Raw genomic sequence first — 27,514 nt, 5'->3', positions numbered from 1 at the left:
TCCTGGATCTCCCTTTTTACCCTCTTGATGGTGTCTTTTCATGAATAGAAGTTTTTCATTTTAATGAAATCCAATTTATTGATCTTTTCTTTTGGGTTTAGTGCTTTTTGTACCATATTTGAGAAAATTGTTTCATGTCCAAGATGATGGAATTATTCTCTTATGCTATCTCTTAGAATTTTTGTTATTTTTACCTTTCATTTTTACATGTACTATCTCCCTGATTTGATTTTTGTGTCTGGTGAGAGGGAGGGTTAACATTTGTTTTTTAAATATGAATATCCAGTTGACCCAGCAGAGCTGTTGAAATGGCTGTCCGCCCTGTCCTGGCTGCACAGCAGTGTCCTTATACACATCGGGTGACTGAGTATGAGCGGCCTCTTATCTAGGCCTCTTTTCTGTTCCATTGGTCAGTTTGTCTAGGCTTATGCAAATCTCACATTGTCTTGTTCGCTAAAGCTTCAGAATAAGTCTTAACAAAAGTTCTTTTCAAGATTGTTTCAGTTCTTTAGTTTTTCAAATAAATCATAAAATACAGTTTATTCTAAAAATAAAATAAAATCCTACTGAAATTGAACTGAAATGACACTGGTTCTATAGATTAATTTGGAGAGAATTTCTCTCAATCACACTCATACAGTTTTTAATTAAATTTCATTGTATTTGTTTCTCTTTATTTTTTAAAAAATATTTCTGTTTAGAGCAGATATAGGATCACAGCAAAACTGAGAGGAAGGAACAGAGATTTCCCTTGTACTCCCTGTCCCCACACATGCACAGCATCTGCCATGAACACCCCCCACACACCCAAGTGATACACTGTTTACAATTGATGGACCTGCACTGACACATTATAATCACCCAAAGTCCATGGCTACATTATGGTTCACTCCTGGCGTTGTCCATTCTGTGGGTTTGGACAAATGTATAATTACATGTATCTGTCAGGGCAGCCTTGTTCTGAGAAGTCACCGGGAGACCACTGTGGGATTAGGCAGTGGGTTTACTGAGGGAAAAGGGGGGGAGGCGGGAGGGGAGAGACAGCTTCTAGACCAACTCAAGGGCCCATAGGAGCAAGGGGAATGGGGAGCAAGGGAATGGGGAGCGGGCAACGGGGAATAGGGACTCCCGGTTCTCCTCGTGGGCCCATAGGAGTCCCACTCACACTTTTTCAGGTACTGTTTTTATACTTGTCAACTATACTTTTTGGTAAGGGTGAGTTTACTTATCAACATCTTCAGTAGGTCATTTATATCTCATTGTCCCGCCCCCCCACCAGGTTAGTTAACATATCGGGCTAGGTCCATTACCATTTCCCCTGGGAACCGTTTCAGTCCATCATCATATCTTTTGGGAACTGTTAAGTCCATCAGCATATCTTTGGGAATGGCTAAGTCCAGGACCAGGTTGATTAGCATATACCAAAGGTCCAGGTGTGCATTCTAACTGTCTCCATGTTCTGACATTTCCAGTCTTTTGTTTGTAATATAAAGAATGATGCTGAGGTCCAGGGTCATGGATGGAGGGTTTAGGGGAAAAGGGCATTGCAGTCCTTCTGACTACTTTGTGCTGACATACGGGCATAGTTAGAGTGTACATTACCTTCCATGTCTATATTTCCAATGTTTCTTGCGCTGGCAGGGGTTGGAACCGGAGTAGACAGGAGCATGATGGTGTGAGCTATCTGGGCCATAACTGTAGCTGACAAGGAGTCGCAGGAGGCAGGGTCCTAGAATGAGAGGTAAAGTAGTGTTAGCAAAGGTGTAAGAAAGGGTTGTGGGGCTTTTACTCCTGTTCAAACAGTGTATGTCTCAGCCTGGTGTGTGGGCTGGTAGCGGTAACCTCTCAGTATTATGGTTAAGTGGGTTGCCTGTGCCATAGCTACATTGACAGTCCTATGGATAAAATAGTATAATTAATAATGATGCTCTGTGGTGGATTCGGGATTTGATTCCCATCAGCTTCAGGAAGAATGCATTGTCCACAGGATGTCATAGGGACCAGTCTGTTGTTTGGCCAGCTGCTGGTCAGGGCCTTGAGTCTTTCAGGTCTTTAGTAAGACTCGGTCCCCTGGCTGGAATGAGTCAGGCAGATAGACAAACCTGCAATGAGCAAACTTGTGCAAAATCGTTAATTTATACCACAACTTATAAACCAGTCACTGAGTCTATAAGACCATCTAGGAAGACATTCAGTTCAAAGCCTTCTTTTTGAAATGACATTTAACAGCTGCAATTTGAAAGACTTTTTTTTTTTGCCAGTATATTGAGCATCTCTGATGTCACAAACCCAGTTTTAACTTCCAAATGAAAATAAACTTTGAAGACAGTTAGCTGCACTAGTCTAAAGTCACCAGTGAGCATTGTGATTTTCCTTAAATAACAATTTTTCTCCTTAATATCATCCTCATTGTCATTAAAGGGACTGTATAAGTCCAGTATTAATTTAGCCTGTTTATTTGCATGAACACAACAAGAGCAGCCATTGATCACATAGGATCTTTAAGTCCACTTTGCTGGAACTTACACAAGGAACCTTCAGATTGACTGTTTAGTTCACAGAAGCTGAGCCACACACCAGCCACCTGGCCTTGCCTGTAAACACATATTTTTTTCAAGTCTTTCAGGTTTTCAATTGTGCCTTAAGGTTCTTTTTAGCCATCTTTTAGGAAAGCAACCTTCATTCCTTCCCATGAAAGATTGCCACGAATCGCATAACCCACCAAAGTATCAGGCTTTTTCCTTGTGGGCTTTCATTAGCTTGGAAAGTCAATCCCAGGTCCTTGGGGTTTTCTGGTAACAACCAGAGCCCAGGCACGCCTCCTTTAGGCATGTCTTTCCAGTCAAAGCCTCTGTTGATAAAACCCCTGTTAACAACCTGTCTTATTAGTTTCATGCAAGGAAACATGGAGTCATCACTCACTCCCTCAGAAGGCCAAATTCTGGAGAGATCAGGTAGGGAGAAAAATGTAAATGAGGAAGAAAAATTTTTGTCCTTCTAATACTCACTAAAATTGCATCTCTGTGCCCTATATTTTCCATTGCTAAAACCATCTAACAAAACTTCTATATACCTTTCACAAACCTTCTTCATTTCCATGCCTTACACTCTCCCTTGTTCACTTTCCTACATAGTGTGAAGCTTTAACTCTCCCTGGGAAACATCGATTTTGTTTCCAGAGCAGAAACAGATCAGAAAATAAGCAGCTGAGGTTTCTTTTTCTTCAGGTTCAAACTTTCACACCCTTTTCCATTTATATTTACAACTTTCCACAGACCTGCAACATTCACAAACTTGCTAAAATACCTTTTACTATTTTAGATTTAACCATAACGTGCTTCTAATCCTGGTTTTTTTCCACACTGTGAAGGACTATACTCAAACTCAGTATCTGGCAGCTAGAAGCTCCTAGATTTGCAAAGATATCCTGCAGCTTTAAACAACTTCTGTTTCTCCTCCTCTCTCCTGACGTATATTTTTTTAGTTTTTTTGAGGAGTTTTTTAACTATTTTATTTGGCCCATTTATTTACCTTTTGCAATTTCCCACAAACATCTGGCCAGCTTCTATTACAAAGGTGGCTTTAAAAAGTTCCTGCCTTAGAATGGCCAGCCCACTCCTGCCCTGCTCTCTCAGGGCAGGGACTGGAGAGAAAGACTGCAGCTGAAAAACGGCTGGAGTTCAAAAGTGTCACTTTATTTTTCTTTTTTAATTTACCCAGACTATTTACAACTTACATGCTTAGCTGCTTTGTAATATATGCAATTCACAATATTACATTTTAAAATAATTATCAGAATTATAAATAATTAGAATTTTGTAGACTTTTGGAGATTTTTGTAAATTATTTTTATTTGACAAAGCTTTTCAAGTATCTTAAAATGTCTTAAGCCTGATTAGTCTAAATTTTTTTTTTTTAAGAAAAAAAAATCCTTGAAGTATTTCAAGGGCCCTTTGAAATACCTCAAAGCTATAGAGAAAAGTCCTTTAAATTTTAAATCCTGGAAATATTGTCAAACATTTGATTTAAGAAATATATATTATGACATGATATTTGATTATTTATTTAAAGTGATAATAAGAAGTATATAATATTAATAGGCTGACAAAAATTCAGTTCTTAACATTGAGAGATATAACTTTTTGAATATTAGTTAAGTATTTGAGTAATATACCACAATTCATAATTATTTTACTAAACAGAACCTTAGCTTTTAGGCAAATATAGGAAAAACTTTTTTACAGCTTTTCTGTCAAGGCTTGGGTCAGGCAGGCAATGAATAGCCTCACCTCCTGCTGGGTGATTAGGTGGCTGCTTGGCTGGAAAACAAACACAGCAACTACTTTGTAAAGCAGATAGAAATGGGGGTGGTAGAGATGTAAATGGAGCAGTCAGAGAAAAGGGAAAAAGACTTATGAGTGAGGCAATTTGAATGATAAGGCCTACTTAGATCAGGACCTGGAAAAGCCCGAACTTTTAATTGCAGGCTAAAATCTTGCTTTCTCCTCTCGAGATCTAAACCTAAGTGGGGAATTGTGCCACAGGGATAGAAGTTTTCCATGAGGCCTGTGCACATATCGGGGATTGACCCCAGACACCCCTGCAAGGCCCCCACTCGAGTAGGGACGCCCAAGAACTTGGGCCAGCGGGAGAAAGTGCCTCTTTTATCTTCGGATCCGAGGTAGAATCTAAGCACTCATTTCAGATTTGATTGTTTCAACCTTCAAACAATGGCCTAGCTAATTTGAATGGTCCTCCTGCACTTTGCAGCATTTTCTTTACCCCAAAGGTGAGACATTCCAAATGGCTGATAATGGAGGGAAGAGAGTGGGAGTAGTGGGTGGTTTGAGGCAGAGAGCGGAAAAAAATGTCAGAGAGTTCTGAGGAGAGGGAAAAGGGGACGTGTACCCTAATGGGTCCCTGGGGTCCTGTAAACTCCCAGAGAAGGATAGGTTGTGGTCCAGCTGAAACTGAAAGGGGAGAGAGGAGTGGAAGGAGAACCTGACACCATTTGCCATTACTCCTGAGTAAGTTGTAGAGATCAGTAGGAATTTGAGGGTCAAATGTTCCATGTTCTGGCCAACAGCATTTGTTATCAAAAGGATACTGAGACCAGGTAACAGTGGAGGGAGAGATTAGCTTTTTTAGCTTTACCTGGGACCCTATTTGAAGGGTCCAGAGGTTCCGGCAAAGACAGCCTAAAGGGTAGTCCTTCTGAGGCAGGGACTGATGTACTCCCATGATGCTGAGAGTAATGACCTAGAGGGTGAGCCTGAGACGAAATGAATCAGGATGGTTAAGGTGTATCATCACTAAGCCGCTGATTCTATGAGGCACAAAAGTCCCAAGCGAACTGTTCAGGAGGCGGGAGTCCCGAGCCGCCTCTGAAAGTCCAACTGAGAGCAAAGGCTCCAGGGCGCAAAGGCCCAAAATGAACTTGCCAAGAGGGTGGGCGTCCCCAACAGCCAGTGGAAGTCCAACAAGGTGAGGCGCAAGGCCCCAAGGAAGACCGACCTAGGCCTAGGATTTTTGAGCAGAGCCACAGTAGGCTCAGAAATGAGATGGTCAATCTGACAAGAGACTCACCCAATGAGACTAAACTCGATTAGTTGGTGTCTGGTGTGGATGGAGGGCAGGCCATGGCAAAGGGTCCGGAGGCGGAGGTTGTCAGACGGGCAGATCTCTTGAGCAAGGTGGGAGAGGAGGGGGTGAGAGGGTTCCAACAGGTGGGTCAAGGGGTAAGGCTGGGATGTGCTGCCACAGCCCACTGCTCCCCTGCCCGCAAGCTGCTGTTGACTGCTCTTGGAGCCGCTCCCAGGTTTTGGCACCAAAATGTCAGGGCAGCCTTGCTCTGAGAAATCACCCAAAGAACACCGTGGGATTAGGCAGTGGATTTATTGAGGGAAAGGGGGGAAAGGAGAGACGGCTCCTGGACCAACTCAAGGGCCCGTTAGAGCAAGGGGAATGGGGAGCAAGGGAATGAGGAACGAGGAACAGGGAATGGGGACTCCCAGTCCTCCTTGTGGGCCCGTAGGAGTCCCACCTGCATTTCTGCAGGCACCTTTTTAATACTTGTCAACCACACATTCTGGTGAGGGTGAGTTTGCTTATCAACATATTCAGTAGGTCATTTACATCTCATTGCTTCTCCCCCCACCACACACCAGGTTAGTTAACATATCAGGCTAGGTCCATTACCATTTCCCCTGGGAATGGTTTCAGTCTATCAACATATCTTTTGGGAACTGCTAAGTCCATCAGCATATCCTTGGGAATGGCTAAGTCCAGGGCCAAGTTGATTAGCATATACCAAAAGTCCAGGTGTGCATTCTAGCTGCATCCATGTTCTGACAGTATCCATTATAGTATTATACATATAGTATTATAGTGTTTTCCCTGCCTTAAAAATCTTCTGTGCCCCATTTATTCTGTGTCCCGTTTATTCTCTGCATTTTTTATAATATTATATATGATGTTATTTAAAAATTTGTATTTTTCAATTATTTGTCACTATTTAAAGCTATTCTCTTAAGTTGATTAAACAACCCCGCTGCAGTGTGGTTAAGGGCATTAATTTGTTACTCAAAGTCCTCATTCACAGTAGAGGATTTTTTCACTCTATTTTCTCTCTGTTATTCAGACTCAGTGATTTCTATTGTTCTTTCCTTAATTTCATCGATTCTGTCTTCTGTCACATTCCCTGTACTACTGAGCTCATCTGGTGATATTGTTTTCTGTCGTTGTATTTGTCCATTCTATATTTTCCATTTAATTCTTTTCTTATAACCTCTATTTCTTTCCTGAGATTTTTCTATTTTTTCATTTGTTTCAGGAGAATTTGAATAGTTTCTGACGCATTTTTATGACAGCTGCTTTGAAGTCTTTTTCACTTACTTCCACCACACCACCTGATTTATATTGGTGTCATGTCAGCTTATCTTTTCACAGTTAAGTTATTTTCTGGGTTCTTGACATAATGTGTATTTTTAAAATTGTATCTGGACATTACCTTGGTTTTTATGTTAAGAGACTCTGGGTCCTATTTCAATTTTTATTTTTATTTTTTAAGCAGGCTATCACCCTATTTAGGTTTAGCAAGTAGGTCCAGGCCCAGTTTAGTGGGCTGTGGGCCCAACTTAGTTTCAGATCCTGTGTCCACAATATTATTACCGTCTCCTAGGGCTCTCATGTGTCCTTCCTGCTGCTGCCTGAGGGACTTGAAGGAAATTCTTCTGCTGGTCCTCCTGGTGCCTCTAGATGGGGGAAGGGAATCTCAAGTCTATGGAGAACAAGAGTGCTTCTTCCCAGGCTGAACTGCTTGTTATGGTGTAATCCGTTTTGTGGATGCCACCCAGTCACTCTGGGTGTCTGCTAGTGAAGGAAGAAAATTTCAAGCCCACCAGAAGGGGCAGGAATGAATCTACTTTGGTTGTCCTCTGGTGCCAGACTGGACATCAGGAAATGTCAGGCTTGTGTCACCTTTTCCTGATGGATGTGGGATGGAATACACCCCCCTGCTCTGTTGTTCCTCCAGTCCTAGGATCCCTAATTAGGTCTCTTTTCTCATCCCATTGCAGAGTTTTCCTTTGGCTGTCTCTTGGATTATTTTCAGAGTTTGTCACTGTATCTAGCCAGGAGGAGAGATGGGAGAAACGTGTTTAGGCAAGCTTGTCTGGACCAGAAGTCATTTTAAAAACTTTTGAATGAAAGAATTCATTGAGTGAATCAGTGATGAGTCCATCTCAAATACAATTCATTGACCTAAATATAGCCCAGCTATAAAAAAAGCATTAAGTCAGATACTCAGAATTAGTAAGATCTTAGACCCTAGTTTGCCCTCCTTCACAAAGGAGATACCTTTTCATAGATGTGACCAACATGGGACGGCCTACTTCCTCCCATGGGATCATGGGAATTGCCTAAATAGCCTCCTCATTGCACTCTGGACAGGGATATTTGAGGAAAACTTTGTGGATTCATTGTACAGACCTAGGGAGAAGGAGGCAGCATTGCTTATTTCCATTTTTGTAACTAGTGTATTTCAGGACAAAGCATGAACAGTCAGTAACAATGAATGCAGACTATGGATGAGAAGAACACACATGGAGACGAGAGGAAACAAAGGACTTGGGCTTCTAAAACATACATTTTACCCCCTTCCAACTCAGAAAAAGGAGGCGGCTGCTGTCCAAAGCACGAACTATTAGGAAACAGCAGCTGAGAAACTGCCCACTTGGCACCCACGAGCCCAGTTGGCCCTCTGAGCCCGCTCCTATTTTAAGCCCATGATGCTTTCTTTTTCTGCACCTGAAAGAATGACTTCAGCCCAGACGGAGTCCTTATTAGAAGTGACAGGGTTATTTTTAGACCTGGGCATGTGGTGCACCTCAGCTTAATCGCTGGATCCTTCAAGGAAATGGAGGGGTGACTCCGATTAACGTCCCACCTGATGTCCTACCAGAGTGAACCTTATTTCTTAGACAACTTGCTAATTTGGAGCCAGTTGGCACTGCCAAGGGTGATGCTTGGCTCCCCCGCTGCCTGTCACACCAGATTATAACCACCTTGCCAGTGGAAGTAAGCCCATGCCAAGCTATTCCTGCCCTCATTAACTTATTTTCTCTGGAAAGCATGAGGACACAGCCAGATCCTGGAAGTCCAAATCTGGATTCTGTTCTTTACAAGCTGTGTCTTTGGGCAAATTATTACTTGGGACCTTAGTTTCTCTATCAGCATAAATGACACTAATAGCTCATGGCTACAAGGATTAAGCAAAAGCTTGTAGGTAAAAATGAGGCCATGGTGCTGGCAGTAGGGGTGCTCAATAAATTGTAGTTGTTATTAATTAATTAATTACTATCAGAGTGCTCAAAGCACTTTTTTATATGTTGTTTCATTTGGTCTTAACAAGAATCTCATGAGAGAGGGGTTAGTGTCCCCACTTTATAAATGAAAGCAATGAAGCTCAGAATGGTTGGGCGTGTTGACAAGTCACAGGGGAATGTAGGTCTCTTGGCTCCAGTGATGGTACCTGGGGGCAGCATGGCAGATAGCACACCATTATGTGCAACAGCAGGAACAAGGACCTGCAATAGTACTGCCATCAGTTGTCTACACACTTGCTGTCATTTAATATCCACAATATCTATAGACTCTGGGTTCTATAATTAACCCCATTTCAGATGAGGGGGCCAGACTTCAGAGAGATCAGGAGGGGGGCCCAGGGGCACACAGCTGGGAATGGTGGAGTTGGTATGTCCCCCTGGTCCACCATGCCTAAGTGCACCCTCAGCCCCTGTGCTGCCGTTGATTGCAGCAAACCCATAAGAAAACTGTGCATACTTGCCTGTCAGGGCAGCCTGTGGAAGTAAGACAACCCGCTTTTCATAGATTCTCTGAGATTTTTCTTTGTAGACAAGCGTGTTGCCTGCAACAAGAGCTAGTTGTATTTCTTTTCCAATCTGTATGGTTTTTATTTCCTTTCCTTGACTTATTAAAGTGGCAAGAACTTCCAGTCCTGTGTTGAACAAGAGTGGTGAGAGTAGATGTCTTTTCTTGTTCCAGAACGTAGAGGTAATGCACTCAGTCTTCCACAATGTTTAATGTACAAGCTTTAGCAGATGATCTTTATGAGACTGAGGAATTTCCCCTCTATTCCTAATGTACGGAAAGTATTTTTTCCCTATCATTAATGGGTGTTTAATTCTGTCAAATGATTTTTCTGTATCAACTGATATGATCATATGATATTTTTTCTTCAGCTTATTGATATGGTAGATTATATTGATTGATATACTGATCTGTAACTGTTTTGTTGTTGTTTGTTTGTTTGTTTTCTGTACAGTCTTTGGTTGGTTTTGGTGCCAGAGTAATGATGGCCTCATAAAAAGAATTGGGAAGTGGTCTCTTCTCTCTTAGTAACTGAAAGAGATTGTGTACAATTAGCGTTAATTATTCTTTGTCTGGTAAAATTTTCTAGTGAAAAGAGCAAGGCCTGAAGATTCTTTGGTGGTGAATTTGAATTACAAATTCAATTTCTTTAATAGTCATAGACTGAATAGAATAGTCAATCTTGGCTGAGTTTTGGTTAGTTTGTGGTATTGAAGAATTGGCTGATTTCTTTTAGGTTGTTGAATTTATGAGCATCAACTTGTTTGTAGCATTTATTTTATTTTATTTATTTATTTTTAGTTTTAATTTTTAAAAAGATTTTATTTATTTATGTTTAGAGAAAGGGAAAGGGAGGGAGAAAGAGAGGGAGCATAACATTGATGTGAGAAACATTGATAGGTTGCCTCCTGCACGCACCCTAACCAGGGACCAGCCCACAACCCAAGCATGTGTCTTGACCAGGAACCAAACTGGCGACCCCCCTCCTCCTGCTTTGCAGGAGAACTTCCAACCAACTGAGCTTCACCAGTCATGACTGTAGTTTTTTGTTTTATTTTTACTTGAGAGAGATAGAGGGAGAGAGAGAGAGAGAGAGAGAGAGAAGCATTGATTTGTTGTTCTACTTATGTATACATTAATTGGTTGATTCTTGTCCATGCCCTGACCAGGAATTGAACTTCAACCTTGGCATATCAGGACAGCACTCTCCCCGACTGAGCTACTTGGCCAGGGCCGTCACACATTTTAATATGTTTATTTTCATTTTTGTTAGTTCTGTGTATTTTTAAAATTACTTTTGTGATTGCCACTTTGACCCACAAATTATTTAGAAGTTTAAAGTTTAGTTTTCAAGTGTTTGGAGATTTTGTTTTAATTTCTAATTTAAATCCATTATGATCAGACAGCATACTCTGTATGATTTCAGTTCTTTCAGATTTGTTAGGTTTGCTTTATGACCAAGGATATGGTCTATCTTTTGAAATGTTCCGAGGGCCCTTTAAAAGAATGTGCACCCTGTTATTGTCAGACAGAGGATTCTATATATTTCAATTAGATGTTTTCAGTTGTGGTGTTGAGTTCTCTACCTTTGCTGATTTTCTCTTTAGTAGTTCTAGAAGTCCTAAGTGGGTGAAGGTGGGAATTTAAGCTCCTAATCACAGTTATATATTTATCTAATTCCTTCTGCTTAGTTTTTGCTTCATATATCATGAAATGTTGTTTAGTGGATTAATCCTTTCTGTCATTATGCATTTCCCTCTTTGCCCACAGTAACTTTCCTGCTCTGAATTCTCTTTGTTTGATATTAACATAGCCACTCAAGTTTCCTTTTGATTAATGCTTGCATGGTATCATTTTTCTTTCTTTTGCTTTCAGTCTACTGTGTCACTGAATCTGAAGTGAGTTTGGGGTTATGTGTTTTAAACCACTCTGCTAATCTCTACCTTTTAATTGGTATGTTTAGACCATTTACATTTAAGGTAATTATTGATTTATTAGGAATAAGTCGGACATATTATTTTTTTTTTTTTCTGTTTGATCCTTCTGTCTATCATTCTTCTGTTTCTTTTTTATTGACATCCTATGGATGACTTGAAACATTTTTTAGAGTTCCATTTTGAAATAATTGTTTTTTTAGTATGTCACTCTGTAGTGTTTTGTTAATGACTATTATATTCAGAGACTCTGTTATTAGGCAACCTTTGGGAGTGGGGAAGAAGCTAACGGGCCTGTGTCTCCTTATGCCACTGGGTAAAGGCCAAGGAGACACAGGGCTTCACTGCTGCTGTGCCTGTGGGTGGATCAGATGGCCCACTGGGGTATCAGTTTGGACCAGGAGCCAGAACTGCCCCCAGCTTTGCTGCTGTCAGTGGGTTGGATTGTTGGGGTTGTAAACTGGGGGCTGGAACTTTTGTTTCTCTTGGGTTTCCCCTTTCCCAGACTTTGTCCAGAGAGAGAGCTGGATATTCCTGAGTTTGGTTTATTGTTTGTTTGTTTGTTTGTGCTTTTTGGTGCTTCTAGATTACAGTAATCTCCTCTGCCTAGGTCAGGGTACATGGGAGATTCAGAAAAACTCAGATAACTCAACAAATTGTTGTTTCTCAAATCTTGAGGTTTCTTGCCAATCTTCCTTCTTTTTCCCAACTTTCAGAGTTCTTTTATCATTGTCTATTGGATAGTTTTCAGGATATTTAGTTGTATTTACAGAAATGAAGTAGGTAAAAGTGAGTGTACAACATCTCATCCCAGAACCAGAAGCCAGGACAGATTATGTTTTCAAAAAATGTTTCAGACATAGTTTCTTTCCTGGCCGATTTTCCAGAAAGCAAAAGAAAATGCTATCGGTGGTGTTTCTTATGATCTAAGCCCCATCCTCTGCTTTCTTGGAAGGAATTGTTAGCATAGATAGCAAGAGATTAATAAAGGAAGGGAGCAAAGGGGATCACACATCAGGTCTAAAAAACTAGGGAGCTGAATGGTACACTAAGCCTGCTTCACTAGGAATCTGCAGTATTCATAGGCTCCCCAGGCGACTGTGGTGTCCTCTGCCCTAGGACCTAATCAGTGAACCAGGCAGGAAGGATTGGTCACTGACCATTAGCCAGGATTACTGAGAGCGATAAAACAATAAAGGAGAAATTCCTCTGCCAGGTGCCTCCCTAATAGAAGCCAAGATGGTGCAGTGGGAAGTAGGCACTTGTGCAACAGAAGCCAAGATGGTGCAGGAGACGGTCCTTCTACTATGAGGCATGCTCAGTAGGCACCATGGAGGGAAGGAGTCTAGACTGGGAAAAGAATTGGATTGGATCAGGGATGCAAACCCACAAGGATTGGGAAATTGATTAGTTAGTTTGAAAGAACTCCTGGTCTTCCCAAGCCTGAGGCAATATAACCTAGTCTAACAAAGGCAATGGAATGCTCTCTTGCTCTCTCCCTTTCTCTCCCTCTCTCTCTTCCTCTCTTTCTCTCTCTTATTCATGCACTAACACACGCTTGCCGTCGTGAGTAACACATGCTTGCCGTCATGTATAGTGGTAATGCTGGCTTAGCAGCTGCCTGGTGCTCAGCAGCTGCAGAGACTGGGTACAGCAATGGAGTGCTGGTCAGAGCACAGCCCAGAATAGAAGCTAAGCAGCCTGATAGGGACAGACGCTGAAACAATGGCACATAATTATTGGATACTGGCCCTATTTTGGGGCCTGATGAAGACAAGGGGGACTTTTCCCAAAGTGGGACGGACAGAGATGAGACATCAGGAACCTGGGGGCAGTCATTTATTTCAACCTCAGTAAATCTTGCCGCTACACCTGAACTTCACATGCATGGGTCCCCAGAAATGCTTTTCTTGTGACTCCATGAAAAAACCCATTTCCACTAGCAACAGGATCAACTGCATTATTCAATACTGTAGTCACAATTCTCTGCGCCTGGTCTGTGTTTCATCAACGTGATATTAGATTCCTTCTGAAAACCCAAACAAGTTATCACTTCTTTCCTAAACTAAAAGTTAATTAACAATGTAAATAAACACTTGTCTGCAACACAGAAACCGGTTTTGCTGAGCTCTTCCTATCCCTTACTTCACCTGGGGTCTTTTTTTTTTTAATCTTCACCTGAGGACATGCTTATTGACTTTAGAGAGAGGGGGGAAGGGGTGGGGGTGGGGAAACATGGATGTGTGAGAGAAACATCAATTGGTTGCCTAATAAGCATCCCGACTGGGGACACCTGCAACCTAGTCATGTGTTTTGACCAGTAATAGAACCTGGGACCTTTCAGTTCATGGAATGACTCTCCAACCAACTAAGCCACATCAGCCAAGGGTCTTGAATGAAGAGGTTTTCCTTTGGTATTGAAAGACATTTATCCAGAAATAGATTACCTACCATGGAAGTTCTGGAGCTTTCTTAATTATGAATGTTTAGCTGCAGGAGTAAAGATTTCCTATCTCTTTGTTTTACTTGTTTCTCATCTTGGGTCTTTGCCCAACAATACAGGATGGAGGGGTTTTTTTGTTGTTTTTTTTGTTTTGCCTGGTGACGCGCGGGAAAGTTCAGTATTAAAACTTGCAGCTAATGTTTTAAATTTACCAGCAAGAACACAATAGGCAGAACACTGTGCCAACTGATAGAGCCCTGTGCCTCCTTAAAAAATAATACTGCCTTCTATAATCTTTCCCTCACCATAAAGATAATCCTCTGGTTTCTCTTAAGTAAACAGAGTGGAGAGAAAAAAACATACCCAGTGGTTTACATATCTTTTACCTTAAATACATAATTTAGAAAAAAGTAGACTATTTTATGTTATTGGTTTTTTGTTTTTTTTTTTTGGTGCCATATATTACCTTTTCCCAAAATTTTGAAAACTCCTATAAAATAAATGCATAAAATATTCACATATATAGCAAAAATTGTCCATTTATATGATTTTAGGCTTACATGAGTACAGTGGTTCATATAATGTGGTAAATAACAGATACTTTAAAAATGGAATATTTATATCGTGACAATGAAATTTAATGTTCACATGTGAAGTAACATGTGTTCAAGTACTTCTTATGCTTCCCCCCCCCCCTGAAATCCCTTTATCTCCACTGACTCTTTAAAAAAATTTTTTTCGACTTATACCATCTTCTGGCACTCCATGAAAAGTTTATTGTTTGAGTGCAGGGTTAGAAAGCGGCCAATAAAGTAACATGCTATATTTGATATGGGCACTGTTCACTCCAAGTTTTCAAAAGACCCAGAGAAATTGTGTACAGACAACAAACCAGCATATTAAAACTGCTTTTAAAATTATTTCAAAATTCTGTGTTGAAGCACATTTATTTGCTTTTAATTTCTGAAAGTGGGGTAATTTGAGTGTAAGAGTCCCAAAGTCAACTAGAACCTCAGCAGAAAACACGATTATAAAAGTTTACACAAAAACCTCAATTTCCCAGACATGAGTGAAATGAGCAGAGCAGAGAACATATTATATGGGTCTCTTAAAATATCTGTCCTCTTCACTGATATGGCAACAAAGGATGAAATAGTGAACGTAATACACAAACGGAAAAAAGTAACAGCCTTTTCCTACCTTCAATAAGCCTAATGTTAAAAAAATGAAACAAAACAATAATAAACCAATTCTCTCACAAAGACAACAGCTTTTCCCTCGTTTCTTTGAAGTGAACCTCCTTTTATTTTTTATTTTTGGAAACCTACAAATGAAGGCTTCCTTGAAAACAGATGAATTTTGTAGTTTCCAGACTCAGAAGATAAACAAAACAATTTCTCTTCCTTCCCCGCCCCCACCCATTAAATAACCTCAGGCCACAGTCTGGGCTCCTTCTCTGCTCCCTTGTCTGGGGTGAGGTGGGAGGTGGGGGAGGGGACTGAGCTTGGGCCTGAGGGTTAGGAAGGCCAGTGAGGCAGGAGTGAAGCGGTTGGGGCGGGGAGGGTTGTTAGCCACACAGCAGCTGGTAGAAAATTTCACATGCATGCCCGCACACACAAAATGTCCACAGTGGAACCGGGCAAGAGAACTGTTAAAAAAAAAAAAAAAAGAAAGAAAGAAAAGAAGAAAAAAAAAAAAAAAGAAAAGAAAGAAAGGAAAAGTACTGCTTCATCAGCTAAGAAGCATTCGTGTTCTTTCCTGGTTTGATGTCAGCTCGAAGTGCTGGCTTGGAATTGCCCACAGCACTGCTGGGCTTCTGCCCACACAGCAGGCAGACAGCTTTCTTTGCCAGCAACTAGCTTTTAATAAAACAGGATGCTGTCCCACTACTAAGGCCACTGAGGACTCCCCTGAAAACGGGTCCCAATCCATATGCACTCCCTCCCCGAGAGCAGCAGTTGTCTGTTCCTTATGGGGGACCCTGTGCTGGCCTTCCTGACCCAGGACTTGCTGAGTGAGTGTTTGCTGGCGGCCACCCAGTCCCCGGAGCTGCTTCTGCTGGGTTCTCACCATTCGTGAATTGAGTGACTCCCTTGCTAATTCTACACATGTATTCTGGCTTTTATGAAGGCTCTGACCTTGACAGACAAACAGGATGGATTTTGAAATAAGGAGCTGGCTTTTGCAGGAAGGATGAAGACATTTGGTCCCCATCTCCCCACAGTAGGTTCTAAGGAGTCACGCCAGGTCTGGATTTGGACCTCACTTGCCATCTTAAGTGCGATAAGTTTAGCATTTTGGGGAGGTTCCCTCAGCTTTTTGTCTTCTCCCCACTTAGAATGAGATGGAATAGTTCCAGTTAGGAAAGCAGGTTCTGAAGTTTTTCAAGTGCAGTCTAATGAAAGTCTAAACCCTAGGAGAGCTCCCAGGGTGCCATCCAAACCCAGAGCCCTAGGCCAGTACTGCCGGCGATGCCTTTCCTTGGGCTCCACACCACCTCTTGCTCTGAAGCATCAGCACTGATTCTGAAAGTCCTCCCAGGAGTTTTACCTTGGTCCCCAGGCACCAGTAGGAAACTCTTTTTCAGGCCTTGCTGTCATGTACACAGGAGGGTGAGCACAGTATCAGCAACAGGGATTGGAGGCATGCCATCAGCAGGTGGACTTTTAGGAACTCCAGCACCAATGAGAAGTCATTGTCATTGATAGGAAAGGCAGGACAACTTAGATTCTAGACAACTTAGATTCTGTCCCCAAATCTGCCCTGTGTTGCTGAATAGCTTTGGACAGCTTGATTTGTATGACTCAGTTTCCTCATTTGTAAAAGGCAGAGTAGGCTGTGGAATGCCGTTATAGGTTCCTTTGCTGCTGACTCCCTTACCACATTCACGTAGACATTTCAAACCCCTACAGCACCTCTCCTAGCTCCCAGATGGGAAGCCCAGTCAGCCATAACCGATCGATCAGAGATGGCACTGAGCAAAGATCTGGGATGGTTTCTAAGTTTTCTTCTGGGTGTGATAGTCTATAAGTCTAAATCCAATATATTTCTGTTCATTTTGACATTCTGGGGAGGAAATGGAAGGAACTTGTGTTACAGGTGATGCTTTCATTCCTTCTTTCACTTGAGTTTGTGACTTTGGAAGAGAAAGAAGGAGAGAGGAAGTATACAGAGGGAACATCTGGGCATGGGAATGGTATCAGAGTAGAGAGTAGTGTCTCCTGGGCCACAGCCCAGATCCACCCCAGAACAGCGGGGTCCTGGCTGAAAGTGGGATGTACTAACCGAATCCAAGAAGAACATGCTGTAGGAGGCTTGCCAGTGTGACCTGAAAGGGTTTAAATGGAAACTTCAGAGGGAGAAAGGAAAAAGCCCAAGGAAATCTATAAAACCAGGAAAGATCCAGCACAGCACATGAACATCAGCTAGGGCTTCGGACAGCAAAAGAAGTGGCTCTTGCTGACTCAAGCAAAAGGGGAGGGCCTGTACTGGAAGCTACAGAGATGTTCGTGGAGTCAACAGGGGAGCTGGATTCTGAACTGGGGAGGCAGGCTCAGCCCCCAACAAGAACTCTTGGACTGTTAGGTGCCTCTGCGAGCAATGAAACAGCTGCTTGCTGCTTCTGAGGCTGCTGGCCTCAACTCAGCTTGGGACTGCTTCTGGGCAGGGGAGGAGGTGTTGTGGACAACAGTGTGGCTGCCTTTCTACTTCCACACGGGGGTGGGGGTGGGGTGAGGGAGGCACAGCACTTGGATTCCCATTCTGTGAAGACTGCACAGTGGTTGAGGCCATGCCACAAATGGACATCAAGTTGCAAAAAGGGAAGGGCTGTGGATCCTAGGGCACTAACAATATAGTTCCCAGAACCATATGTGACAAGAGTGTCACCCCATAACTACAGTGAGTAACCAGACCTGTACCAGGACAAAGTGAATATCTATCTCAGAGAAATAGAAGCAAACATCAAATTCAATCCAGGAGGTCCACTGGGCAGAGTAGAAGGGTGACGCTGAGGTCCCACCTAGGAGGCTGGGTAGGGTCAAAGGGTAAAGTCAGACACTTAACTACCAGCTGTCAGGACCACACTGAATGGAGCACAGGAATGTGTCTAGCAGATGTCAGCCAAGAGCCAAGGCTGGGACTGTCAGGATCTGCGGGTGGGGCTCAGGGTCCTCCATCTCCACACTGGTGGGATGTGTCTTGCTAGAGAGAGCTGCATTTAAAGGTCCAGCTGGCCTTCGCTGCAGAGTGGAGGACATGCCCCAGAGTGTCAGTGACATTACTCACTGTCGGGAAGGTTCATGTGCTCTTCTGCTGAGGAAAGAAAATCTTCCAAATTTAGAGTGGGCTCCACCTTATCTCGGCCCAGCACCGGTTCCCAGAGATAGGAGCCACACCCACACTCTGTGGTCTGCCTCCTCACCATGGTTCTGCCAGGCTGGGGGCAGAGGGGACAGGCTGAGTGCTGCCACCACCATCTTGCTTCCACGTGAAGAAGCAGTGGAGCCACGTGGAGACCCAAGTCGTGGTGACATGAACAGAGCTCTGAATCTGTCTGTGCCAAAACGATTGACCTTTGGATTTTGCTTAGTGGTCAGCCCTTGGGGAAAATTCTCTGAGCCAATAGATTCTCTTTTGGTGCTTAAGCCAGTTTGAGTTGGGTTTCTATCACTTGTAACCAGAAAGGGTTCCAATAATAGGTAGATGATAATACCAATATTAATCACAACTATGCACTATTTCCTTTATAACAACTCCAGGAAGTAAATGCTAACATCATGCCCAGTTGACAAGAAGAAACTGAGGCACAGAAACATAGGGCACAATCTCCTAATGATAACTTGAGAGACTGGGGCTCAAGTCCATGCAAATCCCAAGTGAGAAAAGTGATGGGAGAAACCCCAACTTCTGCTTATAGAATAGTTACTAAACCCAGTGAGGGACAAAGAGAAAAAATATCTAGAAAACAACAACAGTGTGGCCATAAAGGGTAGTCACTGGTGATCTCAGGTCTTTAGAAAGGCATGCCCAATGATATATCATGATACAGTTGTAAGATGAACTATTACACAGAAATTAAGCATGTATAGAAAACTATTTCCTAACGAAAACTGCTGTAGGTATTATAATGCCAATATTGTAAAGGAAAATAAACACATACACAGAAAAAAAGGCTAAAATTTTGTTTTTCTTTCTAGTGGTTATCTCTAGGTGATAAGCTTACAGGTGGTTTAAAAAGAAAAAGAAAAAAGAAAGCCATAAGGACAAAAAGTATGTAAATGATACTGAGACTTAACCAAGTCAAATAGAGCAAAATATCCCATACTGTGTCCTGAGAGTGTGAAGTGGTGTGTTTAATTGCTGGAAAACTCAACTTACATGAAACAGTTGAAGCAGATGATTACTTGTGTCCTGGAAGAGATAAGGTTTTGTGGGGGCTGTGACGTCTGTCTGCACATATTTGATAGATGTCACATCAGGGCGTGTCCCGATGTTTGCCCTCTGGAACAGCACATCACTTGCCTCTCAGTGAGTGCACCTTCTAGGGAAGAAGAGGAGGACTCTTAAGTCCTAAGGAACTTGGGGCCACACTTGGGCCCTTGGGGACACCCCCCAGCTGCTAGTGGGCATCTGGGCCCTGGAAACAGGCATGGATCCCTCTTCTGGCTCTGCATGGGTTCTGGATTTGATAACTATTTTTTCCTCTTTAAGATGAGCACCTGTAAAATAATTAATTCTGGGACAATTGGAAAAGCCAGTGTAACCATCAACGGACTCAGGGTTTGAAAGGGGCTTTAACATCGTCCTTGGGGTTATTCTACTTTATACAGAAAAATGAACATTGGGCTTCTTTCTGAGTCCTTCCACCCTGCTGCTGTGACCCCCTGTAGCAGAGAAAAACTCACTCAGAAGTTGCCTCATTAGAGCTCAGCTGAATTGAAATAACTTCTCAGCGGACTAGCTCTGTAAAAGCCCAGTCCAGAAGGAGAAGGTAACCCAGGGACACAGATCAGATCTGAGTGGAGGGTGGGTTTCTAAGAGCAAGCTGATTCATCATCAGTGAGGTTGGCAAAAGTCAATATGCCTGTGTGGAAAATACTGCAGGCGGGCAAATGTGGACGTCTGTCACCTGGGCTGCAGAGGGGACAGGCTGTGGGCTGAGCTGCTTGCAGCCACCTCACAACCACCTGTAGGGGAGGCCCTCCAGGAGTACTGAAGGAGAGAAGGAGACAGAGCAGAGGGATGGGGTGTCTGAGACCCAGCCCTTTTAGTGTCATTGATTTGGCAGTCCTGGTGTTGACCAGTAAATGTCTTTCTTAGCTACTCGACGTTAGCTTCTTTCCCTCACAGCCCAAATGTCTGGACTTTTTACTGCTCACCTTCAAACGACTGGGTGTCTTCTTGCAAGGGAAGGGGTGGGGGTGGGGGTGATGGTGGAAGGTTGAAATGGGATGGAATGGGAAGTTAAGCAAACAGGGAAGTTATATTTCTAAAGTGAGGGGCACTTTATCTGTATTTTGAACCACAGATAAAAAGGAAGGCTTTGGGGATATTTCCTAGTCTGAGCTTCTGAGCACTGCATATGCATGACTCATTTTAAAGCACTTCTGGTTCTGGCTGAGTGGCTCAGTTGGTTGGAGTGTCCTTCCATACACCAAAAGGCAGTGGGTTCGTTTCTCTGTCATGTCTCTCTCTCTCTCTCTCTCTCTCTCAACTGAATGAACATGTCCTCCAGTGAGGATTTAAAAAAAATTTTTTTTAATAAAAGTACTTCTGCTCCTTAGAGTGTAAACCTCAGAGAAGGCATGTGCCAGCAAAGCTTCTGGGGAGAGGATGAAGGTGGCATTTCACATCAATGGGGAGAAAGTGTCATTCAGGACGCAGTATCGGGACAAAAGTCAGGGCAGCCATCTGAAAAAAGAAAGGTGAATCTATACTTCAATTTAATATCTAAACGAAATCTACATAGATCAAATATCTAAATGTAAAAATAAAACCATAAAATTATAAAAGAAAATGATGATTACTTTTTACTTCAGAGGGAGGAATGCCTTTATTAGCATACACACAGAATACAAAACCCAAAAGGGAAAACAATTGTTGAAAATGACCACATAACAATCAAGTTTTCTCTGCACAGTCAAACATACATAAACAAAGTCAAAATGCAAATATCAAACTGAGAAAAGCTTATTTTACTCACTATCACAAAATGCAAATGCCCTAACATATAAAGACTGAGAAATCAATGAAAGACCAACATCCAAATAGAAAAATGGGAAAGGATGTGAACAGGGGTGATGTAGGAATGGGATTACGAAACACTTGAGCATTTGTGGAAATGCTCACACCATTCATGGAAAGAGAAAGGCAATTTACTTTTACACCAAGATCTATTTTTCATCTTTCAGACAGTGCCATTATGATCACATGACATGTTCAAAAAGATGTTTGGAACCATGCTTTTATTTGTCCTAGATGTTTGTAGAATAGTACAATTTTGATGCAGGACAATTTGAAAACATCTATCAAACCACAAACACATTTAATCCCTTACCTGGGGACTCTGCCTCTCAGAATTTGTCTACAGAGTCTCACACAAGTGTGAGCAGTGGGACATATAAAAATGTTTAGGCAGCATCACTTGTATTTGCTAAAGACAGGATGCAATACAAATATCAAACGTTGTGCAACCGGTTAAATAAACCATGGCAGAGTCTGCTACCCTTGATGTAACAAAATACAGTCATCTTGGCATTCAAGAACCATCTGACTGCCAGTGGATGTTAAGAGCCAGTTCTCTGGGCCCAAGCCCTGAAGACTGTCTTGGTCCCTCCGGAAGGGTTTGGTCTCCTCTAGGCCTCCCTTAGGCCCCACCAAAGGCTGGCCATCAGGTGGGTTCCAGCAGAGGAGTGACCTGCATTAACACGGTTACTCTTACAAATTGGCTGGGCAGACTGTTTTTAGAGGGGCCAACAAGGTGCCAAGTGAGAAGCCTGGAGTGACTCCTCTGTGGATGAACTTACCTGTGTGTGAGTCTGTGCATGCATACATGCTGTGGTTATGCATGGGTAAGTATGTGTGCTGTGTGAATGCATGCACACATGCTGTGGTTGTGCGTGTGTGAGTGTGCAAACATGTGCACCATGTACACATGGACACCGAGGCATGTGCAGGCACCCCCCCGCAGCTGCACACATCTGCTCTGTGGTCTGACTAGAACTCTTTCCAAAATTTGCCACTTATTGGAGTTTTTACTAAGGAAAGACCTAAAGAAAATGGCCCCCTGCCATGTGAGATCAAAGCAGTTGGTGCCTGGAGTGGCAAACAGGGCTGACTCCTTGGGAAGAGACACTGCCCACGGAGATGGGAAATGGTGCTGACCTGCCAGTGGTTAGGGAAACAGAGCCGTTTCCTGTGCCTTTGATGCTGGGCCCCTGAGGGGCCTGGTTTGGGCATTCCTTCTGTGCCCACTTCCCTGGCTCAGGAAAGATTCTGTAGGCCCACACTGGGCAGGAAGCAGAGCTGCTGGCATTTTTGGTTTAGGGCAAAATGAGGAGGACTTTCTAAAAGGAAGAGAGAGAGAGAGAGAGAGAGAGACTGTAAACACAGACAGGAGGGGGAAGGGAGCCTGGTGGGATTTGGGAAAGAGAATGAGGGGGACTATTGAAGTATTTTTCTGAAGAGAGTTTGGAAGCAGAAGCCGGAGTGAGTTTGTTAAATGTGAAATGCATGGTGGCAGGCAGAGGACTTTTTCTGAAAAGCCAAAATATTGCCACAGTCACCGTAGCAGGTACACACTCCCAATATACACAAGTGGGTAGAAAGAGCATCAGAAAGGGGGTCAGTGGGCACAAGCCTGGCATATGCATGTGAAGGCGAGTGTGTGTGTGTGTGTGTTGGGAGTGAAGGGAAACTGGAAGGAGCCCCGAGTCATGTATGGAAAGTAAAAGTACTAAACACCCAGCTCAAGCAGTTGTTTTTCTCCTGAAGGCTAAAATTCATGGGCTGGTAGCCAACAGCCACATTAGGATAAGAAATGTAATCTGTTTATAATAAGTTTGCAAAATCCATCTTATTGGTGCAGTGAGTGTGCAGAACACCATAGCCTGCGTGTCGCTGGCCTTGGCCTGGTGTCCATGGTAAGCACACTGGAGTTAACAGGCAGTGTTTGTAAAGCCTGTCCTGCCTCCTTTCTCAGTCTTCCACTGTCCTCTGGGTGGATAAACACACTCCCAAAGAAGAGAGCTGAAGTGTCTGAGAGCCAGCGGAAGCTGCTGGTCTCTCCCTGGCTGGAGCCACTGCTGCTACAGTAGCATAGACTTGGAGTGACCTCTCCAGGTTGGGAGGCACCCCAGACATCTCGCTCAATCCACCGATAAGGAAGCTCAGGTCCCTGCAATTATCCTCCTGCGAGGTCCTGGGCTCTGCTAGGTCTCCTCACTCTGGCCAGACTGGGCTGCCTGCCACTCTGCTGTGCCTCCACTCATGTCAAGATTCTGGGTCTGCAGGACCCACCACTTTTCAGAACAATAGCAAATGAAATCAACAGCCAGCATATATGGGGTGCTTGCTGTGAGCCTGGCACCATCTGAGCACTTCACATGCATGCCCTCACTGTACTTATCTTCCAGAGGCCACCATGACTACCCCATGGTATGGACATGGAAAGGAAGCTGGAGCCCTTAAACAACGTGCCCAAACTCCCGCCTTTAGTGAGGTTAGGGCAGAGTCTGGGTTTGCACTCAGGTTTTGCAATCCCCAAATCCCAGCTCTTTCCCATCAAGCCGCGACATTCTCTCTCTCCCAGACAGGCACCCCCCAAGGCTCCTCTCTGAGAGCCCTGGAAGTCTCCTTGCACCCCACCCCTCCCTCCTTCTGTCTTCTGCACACTCATATCTCCAAAGGGTACTCAGTCCATTCCCTCTATGCTGAATTGAGTAAACAATAAACTGTGATGGCTAAAAGCAAGGGTGTTTTCAGCCAGATCCACTTGGAATTCTGCTTCAGACTTGCTCTAACCCTGGGAGAATCCTGTAAGAACAGGGGCACTCTGCCCGCCCACAGGGCGGTGTGAAAGGTAAATGGGATAAAGCAGAAACGGCCAGCGTGTGCATGTGAGCAACTCTGTGAGGGCAAGTGGTGACAAATGTGGTAAGGTGAGGAGGACATGTGCTAGGTGCCCTACCACCAATTTTACTCCTTCCCCATCCTCTGACTTCTCCCACCCAGGGTGGTGTCTGAGGAAGCTAAGCAGGGAGCTAAGACTTTCATCTGCACCCAGTGTTAACAAACTCCTCCACAGTGTCAGTGGAGACCATCTCGGGAGCCTGGGTTTCCACCCCCACCCCAGTAGTAACGGGGCTCTCTTCCCCTTCTCTACCAGATAGTATCAGGGGAGGCCTGGGGGAGTCAGGTAATGAGGTCATATAAGCAATGGCTATGAAGCACTCTGGCCCCTCCATTTGAGGGAGTCTTTAGTGGGGGGCCTGCAGGAGCTGGAGCTTCTACCCACATCAAACAGTATAGTGGAAGCACCTTCCTACTCCATACATCTGTGCCAACAAAACATGACTGTGGGACCTGGACTTCCACCCCGACTTGGCAGTAAGGAGGCAGATCCCTACCACTCCTGCCTCCCCTGTAGGAACGGTGTCAGAGGGGATTAACGTAAGATCCACTGTCTCATCACATAACACCCAAAATGCCTGGGTTTCGATAGAACATCACTCACCACACCAAGAACCAGGATCACCTCAAACCATATGAAAACAAGCAATTAATAAACACCAACCCCAAGATGACAGAAATCTTAAAATGATCTGACAAACGTTTTAAAGCAACCACCATATAAAAATGTTTCAAAGAACAATGACAAATACTCTTAAGTGAGAAAGAAAAAAGAAAAAGAAAGAAAGAAAGTCCCAGGCAAAACAGGTAAAATAGAAAGAAGAGCCATATGGAAGTTCTAGAACTGAAAAATACAGTAACCAAAAGAACAACAACCACCCACCTCCATGGAATTACTCAACAGCAGAATAGAGAGGACACACAATAAACCAGAAGATAAGACAATATTAAATATCAATCTGCATGATACAAAGAGAAGATAATGGGCTGAAAAAAATAAACACAGAGCCTCAGGGACCTAGGAGCTATAATAAAAGATCTAACTTCTTTGGCACTGGAGTTCTGGAAAAGAGAGAAGAATTAGAAAAGTACTAAAATTAAATCATGACTTAAAACTCCCCAAATTTGGCCAAAAAAATAAACTCACAGATTTAAGAAGCTGAACAAACCTAAAACAGAATACCCCATCCAAAAATATTGCATATCAAGACACAGCATAACCAAACTTCTGAAAGACAAAGAGAAAAAAACAAAACACTTTATCTATAGGGGGAAAAGTTTGAATGACAGCAAATTGTCATTAGAAACCACGGAGGCCAGAGGATTTTTAAATACTGAAAGAAAAATCAAGACCTTCTCAGAAAGAGAAAAACTTAGAATATTTGTCCCCAGCTGATATAAGGATGGTTAAAGGAAGCTTTCCAAATATAAAGAAAACAACAAAGGAAAGACTACTGGAATATCAGTGAGGAAGGAAGAACACAATAAGAAAAAATATTGGTAAATATGATAGACTTTGCTTTCCCTTGTGAGTTTTCTAAATTATGATGGTGGTTTAAAGCGATTCTAAATGTAGGTAGAAGAAATATTTAAGACAATTATATTACAAATAGAGGTGAAAAGGATATAAAAAGAGGTAAGCAAGTGTTCCACCCTTCACTCAAACTTGTAAAATGATGATGCAAGCAAGTGAGGTCTCAACAGATGCAGAAAAACATTTAACAAACATCTCTGATAAGAATTCTCAGCAAACTAAGAACTGATGGGAAGTTCCTCAACCTGGAATGGGCATCTGCTAAAACCTCTAGCTAATATCATTCTTAATGGCAGAAGACTGAATACTTTACTTCTAGGACCAGAAATCCTGAAGGCCCTGTGGCACACTGAAGATTCTATCCAGTGCAATACAACAAGAAATAGAAAGAGATGAGACCCAGTTTGGAAATGGAGAGATAAAGCTGTCCTTACTTGCAGATAACATGAGAGTCTATGTAGAAATAGAAAATTCCATAGAACCAGAAGCTACTAGAGCTGAAAAAGTGACTTTAGTAAAGATTCAGGAAACAAGATGAATGTACAGAAGTCAACTGTATTTCTTATACTTGTAATGAACAATTGGAAATTGAAATTTTAAAAATACCATTTATAATACTATCAAAAAGCATAAAATATTTACAGGGAAATTGACAAAAGACAGACAAGATCTAAACATTGAAAATTATAAAACACTGTTGAGAGAAATTAAAAAGAACCTGAATAGACAAATAATGTGCTCATGGGTCAGAAGGCTCAATACTGTTAAGGTGTAAATTCTTACCGAACTGATCTGTAGAGTCCATCTCAGCAGAGTTTTTGGTAGAAACTGACAAACTGCTCCTAAAACTTCTGTGGAATTGCAACAGACTTAGAATGATCAAAATAACTCTGCAAACAGAACAAAACAAAACAAAACAAACTAACAACAATAACAAAAACAACCAAAGTTGGAGAACTAACATTGCTTGATTTCAACACTTATTTTGAAGTTATGATCATGAGGACAGTGGAGTAAAGATAAGCACAGATGACAATGGAACTTCAGAATCAAGAGTCCAAAAATAGACCCACTTATGTAAGGACTGGTTTCTGACAAAGTTGCTATGCAAGGCAGTGGAGAAATGATAGTCTTTTCAACAGATGTTGAGGGAACACAGGCAAAAAAATGAACTTCAATCCACACCTCATACCATATACAAAAATTACCTCAAAATAGATCCTCATAGATTAATATACCTATAGCTTCTAGAAGAAAATTTTTGTGACCTTGGTCTAGGCAGAGATTTCTTAGATACAACACCAAAAGCATAATCCATAAAATAATTGATACACTAGACTCCCTAAAAAAAAAAAAAAAAAAAAAAAAAAAAAGCCATTGTCGGAAAGTGAAAAGATAAGCTATAAACTGGGAGAAAACATTTGCAAATCATATATTTAATAAGTGCTTGCATCCATAATATATGAAGAACTCTCAAAACTCAATAAGAAGTCAAACAACTCAAGTAAAAAATGGGCAAAAGAAAGGAAATAAGTACAAATTGCCAGTTATAAAAATAGTCATGGGGATGAAAAGTACAGCATAAGGAATATAGTCAATAATATTGTAATAACTATATATGGTGTCAGATTACTAGATTCACTGGGAGATCACCCTGTAAGGTATATAAAAGTCTAATCACTGTGCTGTACACCTGAAACTAATAAAACATTGTATGCCAATTGTAACTGAAAAATAAGATTAAAAAATAATTTTAAAATGGGCAAAATATTTAAACAGATATATCACCAAAGACATGAATGACAAACAAGTGTATACAAAGACGCTCATCATTGTTAGTCATTAGAGGGATGCAAATTACATCACAAGGAGATATTATTATGCAGCTATTAGCATAATAAGCATGGATGAGAATGTGGAGCAACTGGAACCCTCACACACACTGCTGATGGGTTTTTAGAAACAATAGGGAACCACAGGGCTGTCCTAACTAAAGCTTTTCAAAACCTGTACAAGGACTCTGTCTTAATTTCTTCCCAGCCCAATTTCCTCTTTACAGGGTCACTGTACAGCCAGCTTTCC

General features: G+C 42.4%; 1 long non-coding RNA gene across 2 annotated transcripts; it reads right to left on the bottom strand.

Moving 5' to 3' along the window:
- Positions 1 to 682: 682 nt before the first annotated feature.
- On the bottom strand, positions 683 to 26,572 carry LOC150006455 (uncharacterized). Of its 2 annotated transcripts, XR_016511746.1 has the most exons (4): positions 26,395 to 26,572; positions 26,216 to 26,283; positions 19,147 to 19,309; positions 683 to 1,729 (listed from the first exon to the last, which is right to left on the bottom strand). It is a non-coding gene; the product is annotated as an uncharacterized LOC150006455 (long non-coding RNA). The 2 variants fall into 2 exon arrangements; XR_016511747.1 differs by lacking the exons at positions 683 to 1,729; positions 19,147 to 19,309 and adding an exon at positions 20,541 to 20,679.
- Between the last annotated feature and the right edge of the window lie 942 nt (positions 26,573 to 27,514).

Source organism: Furipterus horrens, unplaced genomic scaffold (assembly GCF_987537825.1).
Source record: "Furipterus horrens unplaced genomic scaffold, mFurHor1.1.pri manual_scaffold_6, whole genome shotgun sequence".
NCBI classification, from domain to species: domain Eukaryota; kingdom Metazoa; phylum Chordata; class Mammalia; order Chiroptera; family Furipteridae; genus Furipterus; species Furipterus horrens.
The sequence above is the reverse complement of the archived record's forward strand: the minus strand, read 5'-3'. Positions and strand labels throughout refer to the sequence as shown.